The sequence below is a fragment of the Cervus elaphus genome, chromosome 5 (assembly GCF_910594005.1).
Source record: "Cervus elaphus chromosome 5, mCerEla1.1, whole genome shotgun sequence".
Classification (NCBI taxonomy): domain Eukaryota; kingdom Metazoa; phylum Chordata; class Mammalia; order Artiodactyla; family Cervidae; genus Cervus; species Cervus elaphus.
This window is the reverse complement of record NC_057819.1, coordinates 39,105,183-39,128,638: the sequence shown is the minus strand read 5'-3', so window position 1 is coordinate 39,128,638 and position 23,456 is coordinate 39,105,183. Positions and strand designations below refer to the sequence as shown.

General features: G+C 37.0%; 1 long non-coding RNA gene across 1 annotated transcript in view; it reads left to right on the top strand.

The window, feature by feature from the left end:
- The window catches only part of LOC122694089, a 138,884-nt gene that overhangs the window by 30,073 nt on the left and 85,355 nt on the right, over positions 1-23,456 (top strand). Inside the window, exon 2 of the long non-coding RNA XR_006341107.1 lies at positions 6,638-6,793. This is a non-coding gene — a long non-coding RNA (uncharacterized LOC122694089). The remainder of the gene's footprint in view (positions 1-6,637; positions 6,794-23,456) is intronic.

Sequence of the window (23,456 nt, the reverse complement as noted above, 5' to 3'; positions counted from 1 at the left end):
CTTTTAGTAGCAAAAACATATAATACTTGGCATATATGTTTTCTAAGGCACTGATTTCAAAAAAATATCTCAGGCCAGATTCAAATGCAGTCTTTTGTTCATCTCACAGTGGGATATTGGAGACCTACTCAGACTTGCTCCCAAGAACCAATTACATGCATTTCTTCCAGTGTTCACTGGTGTTTACTCCATGCTTACTGATGTCATCCAAGTAACTCTAAATTGGCCATAATGGGAGTATTTAGATCATATGCTATGCTGAGTAGCTCAGTCATGTCAAACTCTTTGTGACCCTATGGACTGTAGCCCACCAGGCTCCTCTGTCCATGGGATTCTCCAGGCAAGAATACTGGAGTGGGTCGCTGTGCTCTCCTCCAGGGGATCTTCAAGACCCAAGGATCAGTCCGTGTCTCATGTCTCCTGCATTGGCTGGTGAGTTCTTTACTACTAGTACCATCTGGGAAGCCCATAGAAGGCAACAAATGGTATACAGCAGGGTTTCCTCCTCCCCTGAGAACTGCTGTTAAATGTTTAGCAATATATCACTGATCCTACATCTTTAGCACTGGAGAGCCATTTTTAAACTTCCCATCTTTCTGCTACAGGGGAATTTATTTTTAGTTTTTGAGCAGAGAATACCCAGTCACATATGACATGTTTTATGAATCCTGGGCGTTCCAGATTTCTAACTTAGTAAAAGCCATGTTTTATGTTTAGAAGTTTTGAATCATTGGATTTGTGGAACGATTTCTGTGGGGCTGGGATTCAGTTGCATGACCCCCCTCACATAGTGCCCACCCAGTGTTTTGCATCTGTTGGGCACACATACAGCCTAAGCAGCAGCCTCAGAAGCAACAGCTGCTGCTAACATGACCCAGAGGGTAGATTTCATATTGGTCCTCTCAGAGTAGTAGGAGGAAATATGTCAAAGAGATGCTCTGTGGGTAGATACATAATTATAATGCTGGGGTTTTTTTAATTCTTTTTTATAGTAGTGACCAATGTCAAACTTTTGAAGAAATTAATGATGAGGAAATTAAAGCAAGGAAATGAAATGGGCTGCCGTGGTATGAATAGTTTATCTAGCCTTTGAGAATTCAGAGATAAAGGATGAAAGACTTGTTCCAGAAGCAAAGGGTGGGGGTTTCTTTTATCAAGTTAAATGAGTATAAGTGAATTAAAAGGTCACTCAGAAATGACTTCTTTTATTATCCAGATTGCTTGTGTTTTATCTTTAGAAGGAAATAACGGTTTGTGAATGAATGTTCAGCTTTGTGCCTGTATGACAAGAGGGAAGACAGTGGTGTGGGGAGTGAGGCTCAAGACAGGAGAACATAAAGTTAAGAAGAAATAGCCTGAAGGTTTCCTGGAGGGGGAAAGGATGGAGGGGTAAAGTTTACAGAAAAGTGGCCAATTTCCAGACCCCACACAGACTTTCCTAAACAATAGGAAAAGCACCTCAGGATTTCCTAGTCCCAAAGATTTAGTCGACTTGATACAGTAGAATAATGACTGCTGGCCCAGATGTCAAGCCATGTCTGGTCTCTCTGTAGTTTGTAACAGTTATTACAGGAGCTCCTGATGCCAAAAAATTATAAGAACAAGAAATTTCCCTAAATCACCATCCATTTTGATTTGCAAAGGATCTATCTTGTAATATTTTTCTCTTGGCTTATTATCTTTATACAGTGCACAAAGCTATTTTATCCTCCAACATTTTTTATCAGTCCAGTCACACAAAAACCATAGTAAAACATATGTGAGCATTCAAAATAAAGGAAAACTTTTAACATTTTTATGTATTTGATAATTTATTAGCTGAGTAATTTTCATGATTGCAGAAACTGCATTTGCTATACTGAAGCAGACATCTACTAATTGAAATGTATTGGCTGGAATTTTTTTAGCTGAAATACATTAACTTTTTCTTTTTTTTTTTTAAAGAAAAATACAGAATGCAATGTTGTAGACACACTCACTTGAGCAAATTGAAGCAGTGCATGGAAAATTGAGATCTGAGCCACTTTCCTCTAAGAATGTATAAAATAATTCAAATAGAACTTTATTTAGTAGTGATCCATAACATTAGTAATTCAAGAACAAAGGATGAGGGGTTTAAGACAACAATATAATGAAAGGGAGAAAAAAAAAAAAATCCCAGGTGGCCAAGACTCTTCCTTACACTCAGTTAAATGCAATAATTAATAGAGGTTATGGATTTTGTTCACTTCTTCAATAAATGTTTGTTGGAGCCTAGTATGTGTCAGATACTTTATCAGGCATTAGAGATACAAGAGGGGAAAATAGACTCCCCCCCCCAAAAAAAAAGAGGGAGATAATACTGGATCATTTCCCTCAGTGTCTGACCTACTATGATGAGTGAAGTGAAGTGAAGTCGCTCAGTCGTGTCTGACTCTTTGCGACCCCATGGACTGTAGCCTACGAGGCTCCTCTGTCCATGGGATTTTCCAGGCAAGAGTACTGGTGTGGGTTGCCATTTCCTTCTCCAGGGGATCTTCCCAATCCAGGGATTGAACCCTGGTCTCTCACATTGCAGGCAGACGCTTTACCCTCTGAGCCACCAGGGAAGCCCTAAGACTAGGACCTAAAAGAAAGTAGAGATCCCTGACTGCACTTGGCACAGTGCTGCATTAATGAACACATGAGGAACATGGAGAAACTGGCTGGGCGCTCTTCTCTGTTGTTGCCCATTTCCTGGTGAAGAATTGGCAACAACCAGTTAAGAAATGTCTGTTTTCATCTTCTCCCTTGATGTGCAGAGCAAAACCTTTAAAAGCCCGAAGTGTGAAGTCAGGCATAGGTGTCCTTTCTTTCTTCCCCAAAACCTCTGCTATTAGCTGATGGCTTGATACTTGCCTGAAGAGGAATTTTATCAAAACTCTAATATGAGAAAGTTGAAGATTGTTTATACTCTCTTTAATAAAGTTCTATTTGAAGAATTTTGCTTCTGTTGCCTTCCTTAAAAAATAGCTTCAACTTCACACAATCTAAGTACAGCTAAAGATATTAATTCTTGTAATTTAATAACCATTTGTAATTTAGGACTGGAATATTGCCAGATCTAGAATTATCTTCAGATTGCCTTAGAATTCATCTAATATCTTATTTGAAAGTTTAGAAAAACTTTTTAATCAAATTTAAATGAGGCAAGATTGAAGTCATCAATTTTATGTTCTCTTCAGACTGGAGAGGCTGGCTTCATCCCTGCTCTTGGCATCATGAAATGCCAACTGAAATTTATGCGTTGACTATTTTAATGATCAAATCTGTTGCATTTGGAACTTTGTAATAAAATCTATTTTCAGAACTTTCGCCACCCCAGTCTCCTTTTTTGTCTCTCAATTGTGTTATTCTCAACCCTGGTACAAAGGAGCTGTTTCTGTGCTGAGAGAATTTCTCCTCCTAAATCCCGGCATGCCTAGTTAACTCCACATCCACCCTTCACATCAAGCTTTCCTTAAGCATCACCATCTTCTTCAGGTTAGATCTGACTTGTTTTGTCACGTATTTGGAGAGATCCATGTAACTTTCCTGTCTAGTATTTTGTTGTTGTCCAGCTGCTATGTCGTGTCCAACCCTGAGACCCCATGGACTGCAGCACACCAAGCTTCCCTGTCCTCCACTATCTCCTGGAGTTTGCTTAAATACATGTCCAGTCAGCAGGTGATGCCATCCAACCATCTCATCATCTGCTGTCCCTTTCTCCTTTTGCCTTTAAGCTTTCCCAGCATCACGGTCTTTTCCAGTGAGTTGTCTCTTCACATCAGGTGGCCAAAGTATTAGAGCTTCAGCTTCAGCATCAGTCCTGCCTATGAATATTCAGGGATGGTTTCCTTTAGGATTGACTGATCGATCTCCTTGCAGTCCAAGGGACTCTGAAGAGTTTGAAAGCATCAATTCTTTGGTGCTCAGCCTTCTTTATGGTCCAACTCTAGCATTTAACCATATATAATATTCAACATTTTAATATAGAAACTTGCAAAGAGAATAGTGTAATGGATTCCTATGCACTCACAACCACCAGCTTCAATAATAACAACCCATGTTTAATATTTTTTCTTAACAATTAAATCAATTAATTTATAATATACATCTAATAATATTTATCAATTTAAAATTTGATTGCTTTTGACTAATGCATATAGTTTTGTAACCACTTCCATAATTGTGATATCAGACATGTCATCACCTTAAAATGCTTCTCTAGCCCCTTTGATATCAACATTATACCATTTTTTCTCAATTGTTTCATGTTCTTAAGTTGTAAGAACCCCTTATACAATCTGAGTACAACTATTTAGTCAGATACATTTTGAAAACATTCTTTTCCCAGACGGGCTTGTCTTTCATTTTTTAAACAATACCTTTGGAGGGGTAAAATATTTTAATATATATCAAGTTCAATTTGTCAAAAAATAATTTTTTTTTAGGATTGGTGCTTTTTGTGTGCTTTCTAAGAGATATATCCAGAACCTAAGATCACAATAATTTTTCTACTATATTTTCTTCTTAAAAGTTTTCTAATTTTGGATTTAACCTTCTGGTCTATGATCAAGTGTGTATACGGTATGAAGTAAGAGCCAAGGTTTAATTGGTTTAATTTTGTATCCTCATTCAAATTTAATTTTTGTGTGATTAGATTTGATATTTAATTGTTTGATATTTCATTGAACAATTAAATTTGATATTTAATTTTTCCAACATCACTTGTTGAAAAGAACTTTTCATAATCAAATACCTTGACATCTTTGTAGAAAATCCACTTACTAAGTATGTGTGAGTCTACTTCTAGGTCCCCAGTTTTTTTTCCTTTGATGTACAAGTTTATGTTTTACTCAGTATCATGTTGGTTCAATTACTATAACATTATATTTAGTCTTGTAATTAAGTCATGTATATTCTTCAACTTCAGCCTTCATTTTCAAAGCAATTTTGGCTATCCCTGATTCTTTGCATTTTCATATGAATATTAAAATCAACTTGTTGATTTCTTGCATTGACAAATGGATTCTTTACAAATAAGCCACCAGGGAAGCCCTAACTTGTTGATTTCTAACAACAAAAATACACTGTGATTTTGATTAGGATTGTGTTAAATTTTTCTGATAAATTATAAAATTGACATTTTAACAGTATTAGATTTTCTAACTCATGAACATATATATCTCTATTTTTTTAGTAGCATCATTTTGTAACTGAAAAAGAACCAGATTTTATGAGGTGTTTGGTAAGAAGGAGCCACAGTAGAGGAGCAAAGTGGCATCTTTCCCATACCAGGTCTTCTGAATTCTTTTTGAGGTCTCTGTGAAGACAGAGATTTTTTTAAAAAAACTGATGTTGATGGTTTCATTTAAGAACAGCTGTGGAACTCTGGATATAAGGAGGGCTGTGTGGGACTTGATAACAATGAGTTGTAAAATATCAGCACAAATCAAGTGACTCGAGGTAAAATGTGGAAGCATTTTCTAGCAGCAGCATCCTTGACACAGTTTTCTTTACTGTATATAATAGGTCAATTACTGGAGCTTGGGTGTTTCCTTCCAAACTCTGAACAATCCTCTGGTGACTAAGACTTGACCTGAAGTTTCATGGGCTAAAGGTATACAATGCCACATGAGGCTTTTGCATAGGGCTCACTGAAGTCCTGAGGTATATAAGCTTTCACCTTCCTCGGGACATTCTATGTGGCCACTATCAGAAAAAGTTCTCATTCAAACTGAGACCAAGAGAACACCTATTGTGGCTTTTCCCCACAGATATTGTGATCTACGTATTTGGGTGATCAGGGGTGGTTTGCTGTCACCTCGGTTAGACAGATTGTATTTTCCAAAAATAGCAATGTGTATGTGAATTGGTGGGACCTATTCTCTCTCTTGAACCTGGGCAGGGACTTATAATTGCCCTGAACATTGGGGCACAGTGTCAGTGATGCTATGTGACTTTCCTTTTTTTTTCTTTAAAAGAATTATTTTATTGTGGTAAGAATACTTGACATGAGATCTACCCTCTTAACAAATTCTTAAGTGTAAAATGCAGTATTGGTGACTACAGTTACAAATGATGTACAACAGATCTCTAGAATTTCCTTATCTTCCTTAATTGAAACTTCATGTCCTTTGATTAGTAACCACCCATTTCCACTTTCTCTTAACTCCTGGAAACCACCACTGTACTTTTTTGATTGTATGGATTTGACTATTTTACATACCTTGAATAAGCAGAATTTATTCTTCTGCGGCCGGCTTATTTCACTTGGCATAATGACCTCGAGGTTTATCCATGTTATCCCATATTGTAGAATTTCCTTCTCTTTTACTGCTGTGCAGTATTCTGTTATATGTACACACCACATTTTCTTTAGCCAATCAGCCACTGATAAATATTTAGGTTGTTTCCACATCTTGGCTATTGTAAGTAGTGCTGCAATGAACATGGGAGTGCAAATATCTCTTCAAAATCCTTGTTTCAGTACTTTTGAATAAATAAAGAAGCTTTTGCCTGGTGCTTTAATTCTCTTTTTCCTCTCTTAAGATACTTACCTATGGAGCCTAGCTACCATATTATAAGGATCACCAGATGATATAGAGGGATGATGTGTATGTGTTTCTGTTAACAGCCCCAACTATAGTCTGAGCTGATATCCAGCACTGACCACAAGATATAAATGAAACAGTCTTTGGAAGATGACAGCCTCCAGCCTTCAAGTCTTGTATTTAAGACCCCAGAGCAGAGATACCCTATTCAAGTTGATGACCAGCAGAAACAATGAGAGGTAACAAATCATTTTTCTTATTTTAATCCATTAAATTATGGAATGATTTGTTATAAAGCAATAGATACTTGAAATACTTTCCCATGAGATTTTCCGGTACTGACTATACAAGGAGCTTGAACATCTCTTAATACTCATTTCCCTCCTCTCCACTTGATTCTCCACATCTATTTGTCTGATTTCATGCACAGATTTATCTAGTGGAGTTGGACACAACTAAGCAACTAAACACTACTCTTCTATTATTTGAAAGTGAAAGTCCCTCAGTCATGTCAGACTCATAGCCTGTCAGGCTCTTCTGTCCATGGAATTCTCCAGGCTGGGATACTGGAGTGGGTAGCCATTCCCTTCTCCAGGGGATCTTCCCAAGCCAGGGATCAAACCCAGGTCTCTCACATTACAGGTGGATTCTTTACTGTCTTAGCCACCAGGGAAGACCCCTTCTATTATTTCCTCCCAGCCAAAGGGCATAACATGGTAATATGACTTTCTATCTATTCCTTTATGGAAGCCCAATATGCTAAATAGTTAAAACAAAATAATTTGTTACTAAATAATATTAAAAATACCAACATATTAGTGTTTTCAAGGCTTTCTTTTCAATTCTCAAGATACTATTTTGATATTAAAAACATTTGAGTCTTTCTTATAGCTTTTCAGCTATATAAATCTTGATTGTTCTTGATTCAATGTGGAAGACTAATGAGTGTGGAAAGAAGAGTGCAAAGATGAATATTTTAAGATATAATTCATTAAATATTTGTGTGACATATAATATGTACTAGGTTTATCAATGGAGATCAGGAATCACTTGTAGTAAGTATGCGTTTAAAACATCGATTAACCTCACTCACATTCACTTTCCCAGAGAGTTTTAGCATTATTCCTATTCAAGATATCCAGGACCCCAAACCAGCAGGTCCTCACTTATGTATATATGAAGACTTTTCTCACAAATTAGTCACTGTCTTTCAAGAATGCCTGATAGGGAGGAAGATTCCAGCAAGGAAGCACTTTTGTCAGCTCCCTTTCTTATTGTATCCTTTGCTGAGTTGTTCAGTTGTGTACGACTCTTAGCAACCCTGTGGACTGTGGCCTGCCAGGCTTCTCTGTCCATGGGGATTCTCCAGGCAAGAACACTGGAGTGGGTTGCCATTTCCTTCTCCAATGCGTGAAAGTGAAAAGTGAAAGTGAAGTCGCTCATTCGTGTCAGACTCCTAGTGACCCCATGGACTGCAGCCTACCAGGCTCCGCCCTACATCTCGTATTTACCAGAAAGTGAAATTTAATAGTATAGTTTTGAATATAAACTGGTCGAGCCAATTATTTCTCATTTTATTTAGGTGTATCTTTTGTCAATAGAGCATTCAATCATTCAAGCTCCCATAAATTACTTGCTAATAAGTGATTAGGTAACTCTTAAAAAGCTGTTAAGGTAGACCTTCCAATTTATGGTTCTAGGTGCATTTTATGAAAAATGGTTGTTTTTTCAGGAATGACAATTTCATTCAGATCAAGTTTCACTGTTGACACATAGTTATTAGTTTGGTATACCAGAAGTTTTCTCATTTCTTTGGATATCACTGTGGCTTGCTCACCTTTTATCTATTAAAGTTATGTACTATGAGGCTGGACCAAAAATTGTGCCAAAAGCCTTGTACATGAGGTAATTTGTTTTCTATTAAAACTCAGATTCTTGTAAACAAAGCCCAGGAGAAACATTAGCCTAAAAAAGGCCTTTTAAATCTCTTTCTGTCTCATGCCAGAGAAGGATTTTTCAGGCACCATGAGTGTGTGTCACAATATACTTACAGGTCAACGAAAGTACAATCATTCAACTTTTGTAACTTGAGGTTATATGATTTTAAGTTTGCCTATTTTCTAATTCCATCAGGACTAGATAACTCACTTGAGCTGAATAGTTTAATTTAAAAGTTCCTAGTTATTGGAAGATTTCTGGATCAGGCAACCTAAGGAACATAAAACTAGCTAAATGAGTACAATATAACAACAACAAAAAAAAAACAGAAACAAAAAATACAGAAAAAGGATCACTGTGTCTTCTTTATACTCTTTATATTCTCTTCCAAGAAATCTTTCAGGGAAATTCAGGACTAAATGTTTAGCATGCTAACTAATTGGTAACAGGTTAAAAGCAAGGTACTGAGGATTCAGATCTTTGACCCTCTTAGACTGTTAGTAGGCACCTAAGACTGTTTGTTGTTCAGTTACTTCACGTTGCTTGTTCCAGAGGGCGGGTGGAACAAGGAGGGCTTTCTGCCTAACTACTTTGGGTTTGATCCCTGGGTTGGGAAGATCCTCTGGAGAAGGGAAAGGCTACCCACTCCAGTATTCTGGTCTGGAGAATTCAATGGACTGTATAGTCTATGGGTTCACAAAGAGTCGGACACAACTGAGTGACTTTCACTTATAGATATGCTTTAATTCTTCATGCTAGGAAATGGTAAATGAGTCCCAACAGAGTATTTAGAATACCCAAAAGAAGAAAGAAGAAAAAAAACTATACATAAAATTACTACAATAGCTCAGCTGGTAAAGAATCCACCTGCAATGCAGGAGAGATCCGGTTCCATTCCTGGGTCAGGAAGATCTGCAGAAGGGACAGGCTACCCATTCCCATATTCTTGGGCTTTTCTGGTGGCTCAGTTGGTAAAGAATCTGCCTGCAATGCAGGAGATCTGGGTTTGATCCCTGGGTTGGGAAGATCACCTAGAGTAGGAAATGGCAACTCACTCCAGTATTCTTGCCTGGGGAATTTCATGGGCAGAAGAGCTTGACAGGCTACAGTCCATGGGGTCACAAAGAGTCGGACTTTAACACATACACACACACACACACACACACACACATACAACAGACAAATGCTCTTGGTATTTTAGGGCACTTCTTTCCATATTCTTTTAAAGTGTAGTTAGTTTATATAATATAATTTTAATGAATACTAATTTAAACTTTATACAAAGATAATTTGCTCATGTATCCATATTATTAAAGGCTGATTTAAAATATGAATATATTACATGTCATTTCATGAAATATAGTAGATATAGCTTATATTTGTATTCATATCTATCTCTATCGCTATATACCATGTTTTCTGATTAAACACATGGTGCAATATTTCTTAAGAAATAGTAAATTTTAAAAAAAATTAAAGATACATATGTGACATTTTTGTCAGTTTGCATAACTAAGGGTTCATGTATTTATATTCATATATGCATTAAATGCATGATATGAAATTTTGAGCACAGACATTTTTTCCCCCATAACATTATCTTCCTCTGTTCATGGAATTCACCAGACAAAAATACTGGAGTGGGTTGCCATTTTCTTCTCAAGGGGATTTTCCTGACCCAGGGATTACAAGGGCTTCCACTGTAGCTCAGTTGGTAAAGAATCTGCCTGCAATGCAGAAGACCTGGGTTTGATTCCTAGGTCAGGAAGATTACCTGGAGAAGAATACCTCCAGTATTCTTGCCTGGAGAAGCCCATGGTCAGAGGAAGTTGGTGGGCTACAGTCCATGGGGTCCCAAGAGTTGGACGCGACTTAGTGACTAAATCACCACCACCACCTCCTGCATTGCAGGTAGGTTCTTCACCATCTGAGCCACCAGGGAACCCCTATTACATTATCTAGAAGTGGATGTATTGGTTGCTCTTTATTATTTAAAGTTGCACGATAAAAGTACACATTAAAAGCTTGTTCCTTTGCAGTGGAACTCTTTTCTGCTTATATAACTGAATAATATTCTTTATTCCTTTTGGTAAAAAATATCTTGTTAAGGGTCTTTACATCTTAGCTTTTCTTGAATTATGGCATACATTATTTTTGTTGACACATTATGTGTTGTCAGCAAAGATTCTCTTTTATTGTTTCAGGCTGCCTTGGTTCTACATTTTTAAAAACATCAGCTATCTCCATTATTTTTGCTCCAAATCTGTCAAATCCTACCTTATTGTTTACATTACATACTTTCTGAATTTCAGGTTTCTCAATAGGTCTTGCTTTTCTATCCATCAGTATATAACTTTTTTCTGCTTTCTTTGTTTTAGGTTTTTTTGAATAACTCTTTTGCTTACTTATTTCCCTTTCTATCTCATCCTATTGACTGTTTGTCTCAGGTATTCTCCACTTAGAACTTTTGAAATGCCATAATTATTAGTTTATTGAAGATATTTTATATAAAACCCTTCTTCTGAAGACTGGTTTTAGTCAACAAATTATGTTTCATAGGAGTCTCAGAGTCTATTGAAAATATTAAATATGTTCTTGAAATTTATCTTAGGTTCTCAAATAAATGATTTTTAGAGTAATATTCAGTGGCAGTGTACTGTGATGGTTTGACATGCAGTCTGGGGATCAGAGTGCTGGGGTCAAATTGGCTTCCATTACATCACAGCAATGTAACTTTAAACATGCTACTTAATTCTTTCCCGGTTTCCTCTTTGACAAAATGCAGATGATACTAATTTGTATAAAAAACATGCCACTACACATATTGTTAATTATTCTAGCTTTCTAAAAATGTCAGGACTCAGTAAAAAAGGAGTACCAAAATGGATGCCAAATTTTCTGGTTATGATTGAAGTTCCGTTAGAAATGGGGAAAATTATAAAAAGAATGTCTGCCTTCTTTTAGGATGAAATCTAATACATTTTTTTCCTGAAATGCCTAATTCCATATGCTTTGTAGTTAATGGAGAGCTCTCCCTGATCCCAGGGCTACTTTAGTAAATACACTCAATTTCTGATATTGATGTTGTTTTTGAATTTTCCATTTGATTCATAGGTATTTTGAAGGAAAGTTGGTAGAAACTGCTGTTTTAAATCATAAAAAGCCTGTTTATTATCTATTATTATTATTATTATTTTAATTTAGTTATGAAATCTTGCAACAGTTACAGCAACAGGCTGTTTAGAGTTCAGGTCTGTTATTCTCTTGAGAAGAAATTGTAGTCTTTATTCTTGCCCAGTTACCAGAAGCAGTGATTTAGGTATGAGATTTTCAACTTTCCTTGGTGGACAGGAAAGGAACTAGATCGGGTCAGAAGTCAACTTGAGTGTTACTTAAAAGGCCTCTGAACTTTACCCACTTTAGTTCTGTCGGAACTTTCGACCATGCCTTAAAGAAAGAAATATATTTTAGCCAGTACATATATGTACACAAACTGAAACAAAATGTTTTAAACTGTTTATTTTTACCATATGTGATATGTTTTTCATTTTACTTTATGATTTTGTTTCATCAAAAAATCACTCACGGCCTATTAAATTTAGTTTATTACCTCTAAAGAGTTGTGGCATTCAATTTAAAAAAAAAAATCTAAAAATCAGTGGATTAGAGTTTGAGGTTCTTATGACTTAACCCTCCTGCCCATAACTGATGCTTTCAAATCCTATTGGAAAATAATGAAAGGTGAGATGTTTATAAATAAGAAGAGATTAGAGCAGATGTCATACTGCATAAACAGAAAACAGATTAACTTTAAAACATTTTCCCTCTATCATTTGCTACACCCAATTTGACCTCCCAGAAAAAGAGATAATGTCAGTTAAGAATAAAACAATTGTTTGACATGTTTCTTGCAAGAGAAACCAAGAAAAGATTTAAGTACAGAAAGTAAAAATTCCTTAATCCTAATATTTAGAAATTTTATTAGTATCTATTATATACAGATCTGTTTTCTGCAACTGGACAATTATATTCTCATAGACTAGAAAGTGGAAGAGAAGAAAGATCAACTAAAACAAGTAAGTTAATTTTGCTCACAGGTAGAAACACTGTGAATTGACAAAACTTGGGTCTCTGAATTTGTAGACTCATGACAATGAAGTGTTTAAAGCATTTATTCTTTCCACTTTTAATTTAAGAATGAATAATTGCCTGTCATTTAATTATTGATAAAAGTAAAGGAAAAGGGCACAGAACATATCTTTTATTTTTGCTTTTGTTTTCTTTTATAGGCAAGCAAATATGAAAGCCAAAAACTAGTGTTTTATTCTAGGCCATGACATGTCAGACTGATTTGAGATTTATATGAAGTTCAAAATTCAGCTTTTGGTGCACTTTAAAAACAATGTAGAACCTTTTTTTTTCCCCAGAATTTTATAAGCCAAACAATAGACATCATTATTATTATAGCTACGTGTATTGCACAGCAGGGATTACTGTACCTGCCTAATTAGACAGCTAGAAGCGCTGGAAAGAAATCTTCAAGTGTCCTTAAATAGTTTATTTGGCAAGCCTTTTCTAGTCATTTGGCTTTGGGAAGTCTGCTGATATAAGAGTAGGGTATCATTTTTCAGGTTTAACATTGGCTTATGGTCAATTAAAGAAAAAAAAGAAAGAAAAGGGCAAAAAAGAGAGCAGAAGAGAAGGAAAGAGAGAGAGAGATTATTTCTTTGTCAAATTAAGTCATTTTTCCAGGATCCCTGGGGAGAATACACTTACTTGCTTCATATAATGAACTAGTAGGGAGGTTTGGTCAAAAATATTGTTCTAAAACTGAAGTGAGAATGAATAGCTGAGAAATGTATATTTAAAATGGAGGTTCACATGAAGTATCAAAAGTTCAAAATCTGTCATTTCCATTCCTATGTGTTTCATTTCTATTTAACTGAAAGGCAGAAGGAGTTGAATATTTTGAGTAATTTGTACATTCAGTGTCAGGGTAGGGGGTGATGATTAAGAAAGAACTTCTCACTAGATGTTGCCATAAAATTGAGAGTTATTTGCAATTTGATAACTTTCTTTTCTTCCTCTTGATCTGTCTGCTTCTAGCCACAAGCACAGTCAATCAAAGGAGTTTTATGCTTAGTCTCAAATGCTGTATGCTATAGGCAAATACTATAATTTTTTTTTTTTTACTTTTAAAGTTTATATACCTTCATGTTCACTTTGGTCAAGGTAATTTTCTTTTATACAATTTAGCAAGATCATTTGGACAATTTTCTTGAGGGTCTTTTTTTCACAATAATTCATGACACTGAATTTGACCAAATTCTAGAATAAGTAAAATATGTTCTTTATTTATACTCCAGTCCTATCAAAATATTTGGAAGAAGAAATTAAACAATTAGTATGTATTTATTTTTAAGGGAATGAATTAACTATCTTGAATTTTTCTTCTGTGTTAAAGAAGAAAAACTGAACATCATAAAAAATATAATTATCTGTCTTTCATTTATTTTTCTGTCTCTTTTTTGGTCAGCCAAACAATATTCTATTTGTGAAATAATACACTGCAGGAGTAAATTTAAAAAGCAACAGGAGGAGCTTTGGTAAACTATCACTACATGTGTTGGATGCTCTGTTTGCTTTCTTTGATTAACTAAGGCATTTCTCCAACTTCAGTATTTTTTTTAAATATAATTTCTTTCCTTGTTTTTTTTTTAGTTTATACAGCAAACTCTTAGAAATTCCTCAGTATTTGCTCTCTCCTTCCTCCACAATCGGAGAAGGCAATGGCACCCCACTCCAGTACTCTCACCTGGAAAATCCCATGGACGGAGGAGCCTGGTAGGCTGCAGTCCATGGGGTCGAGAAGAGTCAGACATGACTGAGCGACTTCACTTTCACTTTTCACTTTTATGCATTGGAGAAGGAAATGGCAACCCACTCCAGTGTTCTTGCCTGGAGAACCCCAGGGATGGGGTCACACAGAGTCGGACACGACTGCTGAAGTGACTTAGCAGTAGCAGTCATCCACAATAATAGGTATTCTTTTAGTTGGATATGTGGTTGCCAAAGAAAAGGCTATATTTTCCAGCTTTCTTTATGACTAGTCATGAGATGTTCTCAGCTTTCAACACTTGTAAAGGCTTAAAATGGTATCTGGTACATGATAAGTACAATTTACATTTTAGGAAGAGGGAGAACACAAGATTTTTTTTTAAAAAATACGCTATTTCCAGATCTTGCTCTCAAACAGATAGATGTCACTCCCCCAAGTTTTGCACCTTCTTTTCCCTAAGCTGGAGATGCCAGGACTGGAAAAGCCATGTTGGGCACCCATATTAACCATCTAAAGATGTTGGCATAGCCACTTAGCAGCTCTATGTGCCTGCCTACCATTGAATAATTGTATGAGAGTGAATAAACTTCCATCTTGCGTGTGTGTGTGTGTGTGAGGTGTGTGTGTGCTCAGTCACGTTTGACTCTTTGCAGCTCCATAGATGGTAGCCTACCAGGCTCCTCTGTCCATGGAATTTTTCAGGCAGGTATGCTGGAGCGGGTTGCCATTTTCTCCTCCAGGGGATCTCTCCACCTCTTTCCCAGGGGTGGAGCCTGCATCTCCCGTGTCTCCTGCCTTGGTAGACAGATTCTTTACCACTGCGCCACCTGGGAAGACCCTCCACCTTGCATAACCCACTGAAATTTGGAGTATCTTTCCTGGTGGGACTGTAAACAATGCTATGAGTTATTAATGACTCTCCTTGAAGAGAATTTTTCCTGGGAAGATGAAACTAGTTATTAGTTTTAAAACAAATATATAGATTCGTTTGGTAAAATTATTAAGTACAATCTTTCAAAATAGGATATATACATGTATATATACATATATGTATATATACATGTATACACACACACACGTTTTTAGCAGACTAAAATACAGTCCGAGTGGTTATGATTAAAGTAACATGTAAGTAGAAAGATTCTCAATTGAAATCCATTATTCTACAGGGAAGTTTCAATAGGATAGTTTTTATCTTTACCTTACAATTTTTGCAATCAATTATCAACTTACTTTTTTGTCCTCTCGGTCATCTTTTCTTCCAAGTATCTCTCACTTTATCAGAGTAGACTGAATTATCCACCATCTTCCTTTGTTTTCACAGCACAGTTGATTTGTGTATATTAGAACGTTAAACATGTTGCCCTTGGTGACTGGCTTATCTCCTTCATTATACCATTAGTTTGTCAAAGACCAGCATCTCATTATTTCACACTTTATACCCGCTAGCATTTATTTCAGCACTCTAATACTGCATTTTAATTTCAAAGTTTTTTGTTTTTAAATATTGCCTGAAACCACTAGAGGTAGAAATGGAGTGTTTCAGAACCCTAAATAAAAGAGAAGATTCTTATATGCAAGGATGTGCACGATAAAGAATGGAAAAGGTCCACCTAACAGAGGTGGGAGAGATGAAGAAGAGGTGACAAGAATACACAGAACTATATTTAAAAAGGTCTTAATGACCTGGATAATTGCGATGGTGTGGTCACTCACCTAGAACCAGACATCCTGGAGTGGGAAGTCAAGTGGGCCTAGGAAGTATTACTACACACAAAGCTAGTGGAGGTGTTGAAATTCCAGTTGAGCTAGTTAAAATCCTAAAAGGTGATGTTGTTGAAGTGTTGCAGTCAGTATGTCAGCAAATTTGGAAAGCTCAGCAGTGGCCACAGGACTGGAAAAGGTCAGTTTTCATTCCAATACCAAAGAAGGGCAATGCCAAAGAATGTTCGAACTAACAGTCAGCTGTGCTTATTTTACATGCTGGTAAAGCTATGCTCAAAATCCTTCAAGCGTCGTTTCAGTAGTTTGTGAACTGAGAACTTCCATATGTACAACCTGGGTTTAGAAAAGGCAGAGGAACCAGAGATCAAATTGGCAACATTCATTGGAGCACAGAGAAAACAAAGAAATTCCAGAAAACATCTACTTCTGCCTCACTGACTACCCTGAAGCCTTTGATTGCGTGGATCAGAGCAAACTGTGGAAAGTTCTGAAAGAGATGGGAATTACCCGACCACCTTACCTGTCTCCTGAGAAACCTGTATGTAGGGCAACAAGCAACAGTTAGAACCTTATATGGAACAACAGACTGGTTCAAAATTGGGAAAGGAATACAACAAGGCTGTTTATTGTCAGCCTGTTTATTTAACTTATATGCAGAGTTCATCATGGGAAATGCCAGGTGTGATGAATCACAAGCTGGAATCAAGATTGTTGGGAGATATATCAACAACCTCAGATATGAAGATGATACCACTTTAATGGCAAAAAGTGAAGAGGAGCTAAAGGATGAGGGTAAAAGAGGAAAGTGAAAAAGATAGCTCAAAACTCAGCATCCAAAAACTAAGATCATGGTATCTGGTCTCATCATTTTATGGCAGATAGAAGAGGAAAAAGTAGAAGCAGTGACAGACTTTATTTTCTTGGGTTCCAAAATCACTGCAGATGGTGACTGCAGCCATAAAATTAAAAGATGCTTGCTCTTTGGAAGGAAAGCTATGACAAACATAGACAGTGTGTTAAGTAGCAGAGACATCACTCTGCCGACAAAAGTTCTGTATAGCCAAAGCTGTGGTTTTTCCAGTAGTCGTGTATATATGTGAGAGTTGGACCATGATATAGGCTGAGAACCAAAGAATTTATGCTTTTGAATTGTGATGGTAGAGAAGATTCTTGAGAGACTCTTGGACAGCAAGGAGATCTAACTAGTCAATCCTAAAGGAAATCAACCCTGAATATTCATTGGAAGGACTAATGCTGAAGCTGTAGCTTTAATAGTTTAGCCACCTGATACAAATAGCGGACTCATTCAAAAAGACCCTGATATTGGGAAAGATTGAAGGCAAAAGGAGAAGAAAGGTGGCAGAAGATGAGATGGCTAGATAGCATTACCAACTCAATGAACATGAGTTTGAGCAAACGTCAGGAGATAGTGAAGGACAGGGAAGCCTGGCAGGTTATAGTCCATGGGGTGGCAGAGTTGGACACAACCTAGCAACTGAAAATCAACAGCAGCAAAGTTTGCATGTATGCTTTTCCATTAGCATTTAGCCAATAAGATGCTTTAAAATAATCTCACATAGATAAATAGTTTTGGGGGAAATATCAATATATAGAAAAAATACATGAAATGATACAATAAACTCCCAAATAGCCATCAATCAGCTTGAACAATTGTCAGTTCATTTCCAATCTTGTTTCATTTCTATCCACACAGTTCTCCCTTCATGGATTATTTTGAAGCCACTCTCAGAAGTTATAATTTTTATCTGTAAATATATCATTATGATTTCTAAAAGGCAAGATCTGTTTATAAAAATGTAACCACCATGACCATGATTAAAAACCAGAAATTTCTTGACATCATCAAATGTTAAATAGTGTTTAAGTTTTCAATTTAAAAATATATGAAGAAAATGTTTTCAATTTTTAATATATAGATTCCCTACCCATATCTCTATTTGAAATGTATTTGTCAGTTAGACTTTCTTACTATCTGGATTTTACTGTTTAATATAGCATCTCTTCTTATTTTATTACTTTTACATTTGTTTTGGGGTCTAATGGCTTAATCAGAGTTAGTTTCTTGCTTTTTTTTCCCTCATAAGGCTACTTCAGGGTGATTGGGTGATATTGAGTTCTTAAATCTAGAGGCATGTTAGAGCGTTAACTGTACCAGCACAGTACAGAAATATTTTAATTGAAATAATTTGGATTCCGTCCTTACCAATAGGAATCTTCTACCATGACTTGGGAGCACAACAGTCAAGCTTAAACAGTCCAGAGGCCCAGTTTATCTTTAGGTGGTTTTTTTTTTTTTTTTTTCCAGTCAAGTCACTTATGCCAGGAAAGAAACACAGAATCAAGTTTAAAGGAAAAAACAAAAACTATAACTAGTTTCTATTTTCAGACGTCACAGAAGGAGATTGAACCGCAAGCTAAAGAGTTAAAAAGAACCGAGAATGTCATAAGGAGATACGAAATAAAGTTTACACCAAGTTATTCAGGCAAGTCCCTAAAGAGATGTTGTATATGGTAGAGAAAAACCTTTAATGTAGAGGAGAGTATGGAGGACAGAAGCAAAGGGTTAGTTGACTATAAACTTGATATGACAAGAGTAACATTACCATGTAAAGCTCAGAGATGTAATAGTCTGCTGATCATATTGTGTTCCATTCTGGGTAGCATAAAAGTATGTTTAGTGAAATATTTAGGGCTTTGAGAACATTTAAAGGCAATTGCAGAAGGTGATGAAAAGTTTAGAGAGTCTGCCTTATGTAGTTTGAAGAAAACTATGCGTGTGTGCATGTGTGTGTGTGTGTGTGTGTGTGTGTAGGCAGTTATGAGCGTCAGATTAGGGATTAAAGTATCCCAGAGTAGACTTGATAAAAAGAAAGTTTAAAATATTTAAAAGAATATCAGTTGGACTTATTCTGTCTAACTGCAGAAGAAAAACCTAGAAGTGGTAGATAGAGGCTATACATGCATGTATTTGTCCTCGACCAAATAAAAAAAATTCATCTGTGCTAAAATGGAATGAGTTAGATTTTAGCAGACTCTTGATAATCTCTCTAGGATTGTTGTATATTTGATCTCTGCTTTATATCAAAAAACCACATAATCCTTTTAGGATGCTCTAGAGTGATATCTAAAGCAATAAATTCTAACAGAAATAGAAGCCACATCCTGGTTGAAATCTTCGGAAACTAAGCTTATTCCCATAGTACATTATTCCCATAGAATACTGCTTAACTAACACATTCCCTCACCCTCGTTCTGCCAAATCTTGTCACTAAAGATGTAATATATACAGTGAGAAATTGTACACTTTTAGCCTCAAGTAGTCTTGCAATACTAAGATTTGGTTTTGTTTGTTCTTTTATTGATAATCACTGTCATCACCATCATCAGTAACATCTTACTGTCGCCCTAAATCTTGGGAATCAGAACTCAGCTAGTGTAGAGCATCAGGTTTCATTTTTTTTCCGATCCCCAACATTTTGGAGGATAGTTTAGGACAGTTGGAGAGGAATGAGAGTGGCTATGTATGTCTGATTTCCCAGTCCAGCCTAGAAATCAAGAGGATTTCTTGAGCAGTTGAGAAATAATAAGCAAGAAATGTGTAAGTGGCAGACAGTGTATCTGAGCCACACTGGCAACCCCCCTACCCCATCCCTATGCTTTCTTTAGCCTAGGCTTGCTGTTTGGCCCAGCCTGTGTTTGGCTTTTGTTTTCAATAGGAACTTCCAACTCTAAAGTGCCTGGTCCTTCCACCTCCTTTTCCTTGGCTGATTCTTGGTCCCTACGCTAGTTACCTGGTTGTGGGATATAATTCTCCACTTGCCCAACAGGAGTGCCATGCGTATGTGGTCTATACACCACAGCTGCCTTCCTTCCAGAAGCCAACATCTGCAGTACATTTTGCCTCTTCACTTCTATCTTTTTCTGCTTTTTCTCAATTTGTGCTAAATGTCAAGAATCCACCAAGCTCTTCTTGTTGTAAATCCAAGTGACATAGACACAGGATTGCTTATTCAAAAGTTATTACTGTCAATACTCCTTTTCTGGGAGGTATACGTAAGTGTGGGGAAAGCAGAAGGAGAATCTGTTACAACGAATGAATGATCCTGACATCTTTCCAGTTCTCAGTGACTCAGCTGGTAAAGAGTCCGCCTACAATGCAGGAGACCCTGGTTCCATTCCTGGTTCAGGAAGAACCCCTGGAGAAGGGATAGGCTACCCATTCCAGTATTCTTGGGCTTCCCTGGTAGCTCAAGTTGGTAAAGAATCTGCCTACAGTGTGGGAGATCTGGGTTTGATCCCTGGGTTGGGAAGATCCCTTGGAGAAGGGAACAGCTACCCGCTCCAGTATTCTGGCCTGGAAAATCCCATGGACTGTATAGTCCATGGGGTCACAAAGAATTGGACACGACTGAGCGACTTTCACTTAAATCTCCTTGGCCATCCATTGCATTCTCAATCTATTCTCAGACCACCACCCTATCAAGTCTGGTCAGAAGCAACTAATATCCCTTTTACACCATGTTGCCATGCTGCATCTTTTCCTAAAGAAAATTATTTAAACTTAAAATAAGCAAAAGATGGTTTGAGGGAAAAATTAAATGTTATTGTCAATTACCTGCAGTTTCTAGGTTTTACAAAATGCTCAAACAAAACCCCTACATGTATGTGAGTGAACTGATTATTTTAAAAAAAAATACTTATTTACAGAAATATTGACACTATGGTGGTCCTTTCATTATGAAACTATTATTTGAATACAAATTATAAAGTATGCTTTATTTAAGATGAATGTTTGAAACAACAGAAAAGCAATTCTATATCTGCTAAATTTCCATCATTTTTATTCTAAGAATATATCTTTCAAATTGTATATCATTTCTCAGAAATCTATAATATTGTAAATATACTGACTATGGTAACAGATCATTGTATTTTTATTTAATTTATAGCTCCAAATTATAAAAAAGTTCAATGTAAGGAGATATGTGTGTGTGTGTATGTGTATGTGTATGAGCACACACATATTGCACATGGATATACATATATATAAATATACATGAAAAAAGACAGAGAGACAGAGACAGACACAGAGGGAGGGAGAAGAAACTGGACAGAAGAATACAAAAGCTTATTAAGACACAATCTTATCATTAGGACTTAATATGAGAGGTAATTTTTTAATACTTAGAAAATTTGGAGGTGATTTCTCTTGAGATTTAATTTTTCACATGCTAATTTTTATATATTGGCAAATTCAGACTTAAATTGAAGAAAGTAGGGAAAACCACTAGACCATTCAGGTATGACCTAAATCAAATCCCTTATGACTATACAGTGGAAGTGAGAAATAGATTTAAGGGGCTAGATGTGATAGACAAAGTGCCTTAGGAACTATGGACGGAGGTTTGTGACACTGTACAGGAGTCAGGGATCAAGACCATCCCGAAGGAAAAGAAATGCAAAAAGGCAAAATGGTTGTCTGAGGAGGCCTTACAAATAGCTGTGAAAAGAACAGAAGTGAAAAGCATAGGAGAAAAGGAAAGATATTCCCATTTGAATGCAGAGTTCCAAAAGAATAGCCATGAGAGATAAGAAAGCCTTCCTCAGTGATCAATGCAAAGAAATAGAAGAAAACAACAGAATGGGAAAGACTAGAGATCTCTTCAAGAAAATTAGAGATACCAAGGGAACATTTCATGCAAAGATGAGTTTGATAAAGGACAGAAATGGTATGGACCTAACAGAAGCAGAATATATTAAGAAGAGGTGGCAAGAATACACAGAAGAACTGTACAAAAAAGATCTTCATGACCCAGATAATCACTATGGTGTGATCGCTCACCTAAAGCCAGACATCCTGGAATGTGAAGTCAAGTGGGCCTTAGAAAGCATCACTACGAACAAAGCTAGTAGAGGTGATGGAATTCCCATTGAGCTATTTCAAATCCTGAAAGATGATGCTGTGAAAGTGCTGCACTCAATATGCCAGTAAATTTGGAAAACTCAGCAGTGGCCACAAGACTGGAAAAGGTCATTTTTCATTCCAATCCCAAAGAAAAGCAATCCCAAAGAATGCTCAAACTACCGCACAATTGCACTCATCTCACACACTAGTAAAGTAATGCTCAAAATTCTCCAAGCCAGGCTTCAGCAATACGTGAACTGTGAACTTCCAGATATTCAAGCTGGTTTTAGAAAAGGCAGAGGAACTAGAGATCAGATTGCCAACATCCGCTGGATCATCGAAAAAGCAAGAGAGTTCCAGAAAAACATCTATTTCTGCTTTATTGACTATGCCAAAGCCTTTGATTGTGTCAATCACAATACACTGTGGAAAATTCTGAAAGAGGTGGGCATACCAGGCCACTTGACCTGCCTCTTGAAAAACCTATATGCAGGTCAGGAAGCAACAGTTACAACTGGACATGGACCAACAGACTGGTTCCAAATAGGAAAAGGAGTCCGTCAAGGCTGTATATTGTCACCCTGCTTATTTAACTTATATGCAGAGTACATCATGAGAAATGCTGGGCTGGAAGAAGCACAAGCTGGAATCAAGATGGGTAGGAGAAATATCAGTAACCTCAGATATGGAGATGACACCACCCTTACGGCAGAAAGTGAAGAGGAACTAAACAGCCTCTTGAAGAACATGAAAGAGGAGAGTGAAAAAGCTGGCTTAAAACTCAACATTCAGAAAACTAAGATCATGGCATCTGGTCCCATCACTTCATGGGAAATAGATGGGGAGACAGTGGAAACAGTGTCACACTTTATTTTAGGGGGCTTCAAAATCACTGCAGATGGTGATTGCAGCCATGAAATTAAAAGATGCTTACTCCTTGGAAGGAAAGTTATGACCAACCTAGATAGTATATTAAAAAGCAGAGACATTTCTTTGCCAACGAAGGTCTGTCTAGTCAAGGCTATGGTTTTTCCAGTGGTCATGTATGGATGTGAGAGTTGGACTGTGAAGAAAGCTGAGCACTGAAAAATTGATGCTTTTGAACTGTGGTGTTGGAGAAACTCTTGAGAGTCCCTTGAACTGCATGGAGATCCAACCAGTCCATCCTGAAGGAGATCAGTCCTGGGTGTTCATTGGAAGGACTGATGCTGAGGCTGAAACTCCAATACTTTGGCCACCTGATGGGAAGAGTTGACTCATTGGAAAAGACCCTGATGCTGGGAGGGATTGGGGGCAGGAGGAGAAGGGGACGACAGAGGATGAGATGGCTGGACGGCATCACCGACTCGATGGACATGAATTTGAGTAAACACTGGGAGTTGGTGATGGACAGGGAGGCCTGGCATGCTGCAATTCATGGGGTCGCAGAGAGTCAGACATGACTGAGTGACTGTACTGATCTGAAGCTTTATAT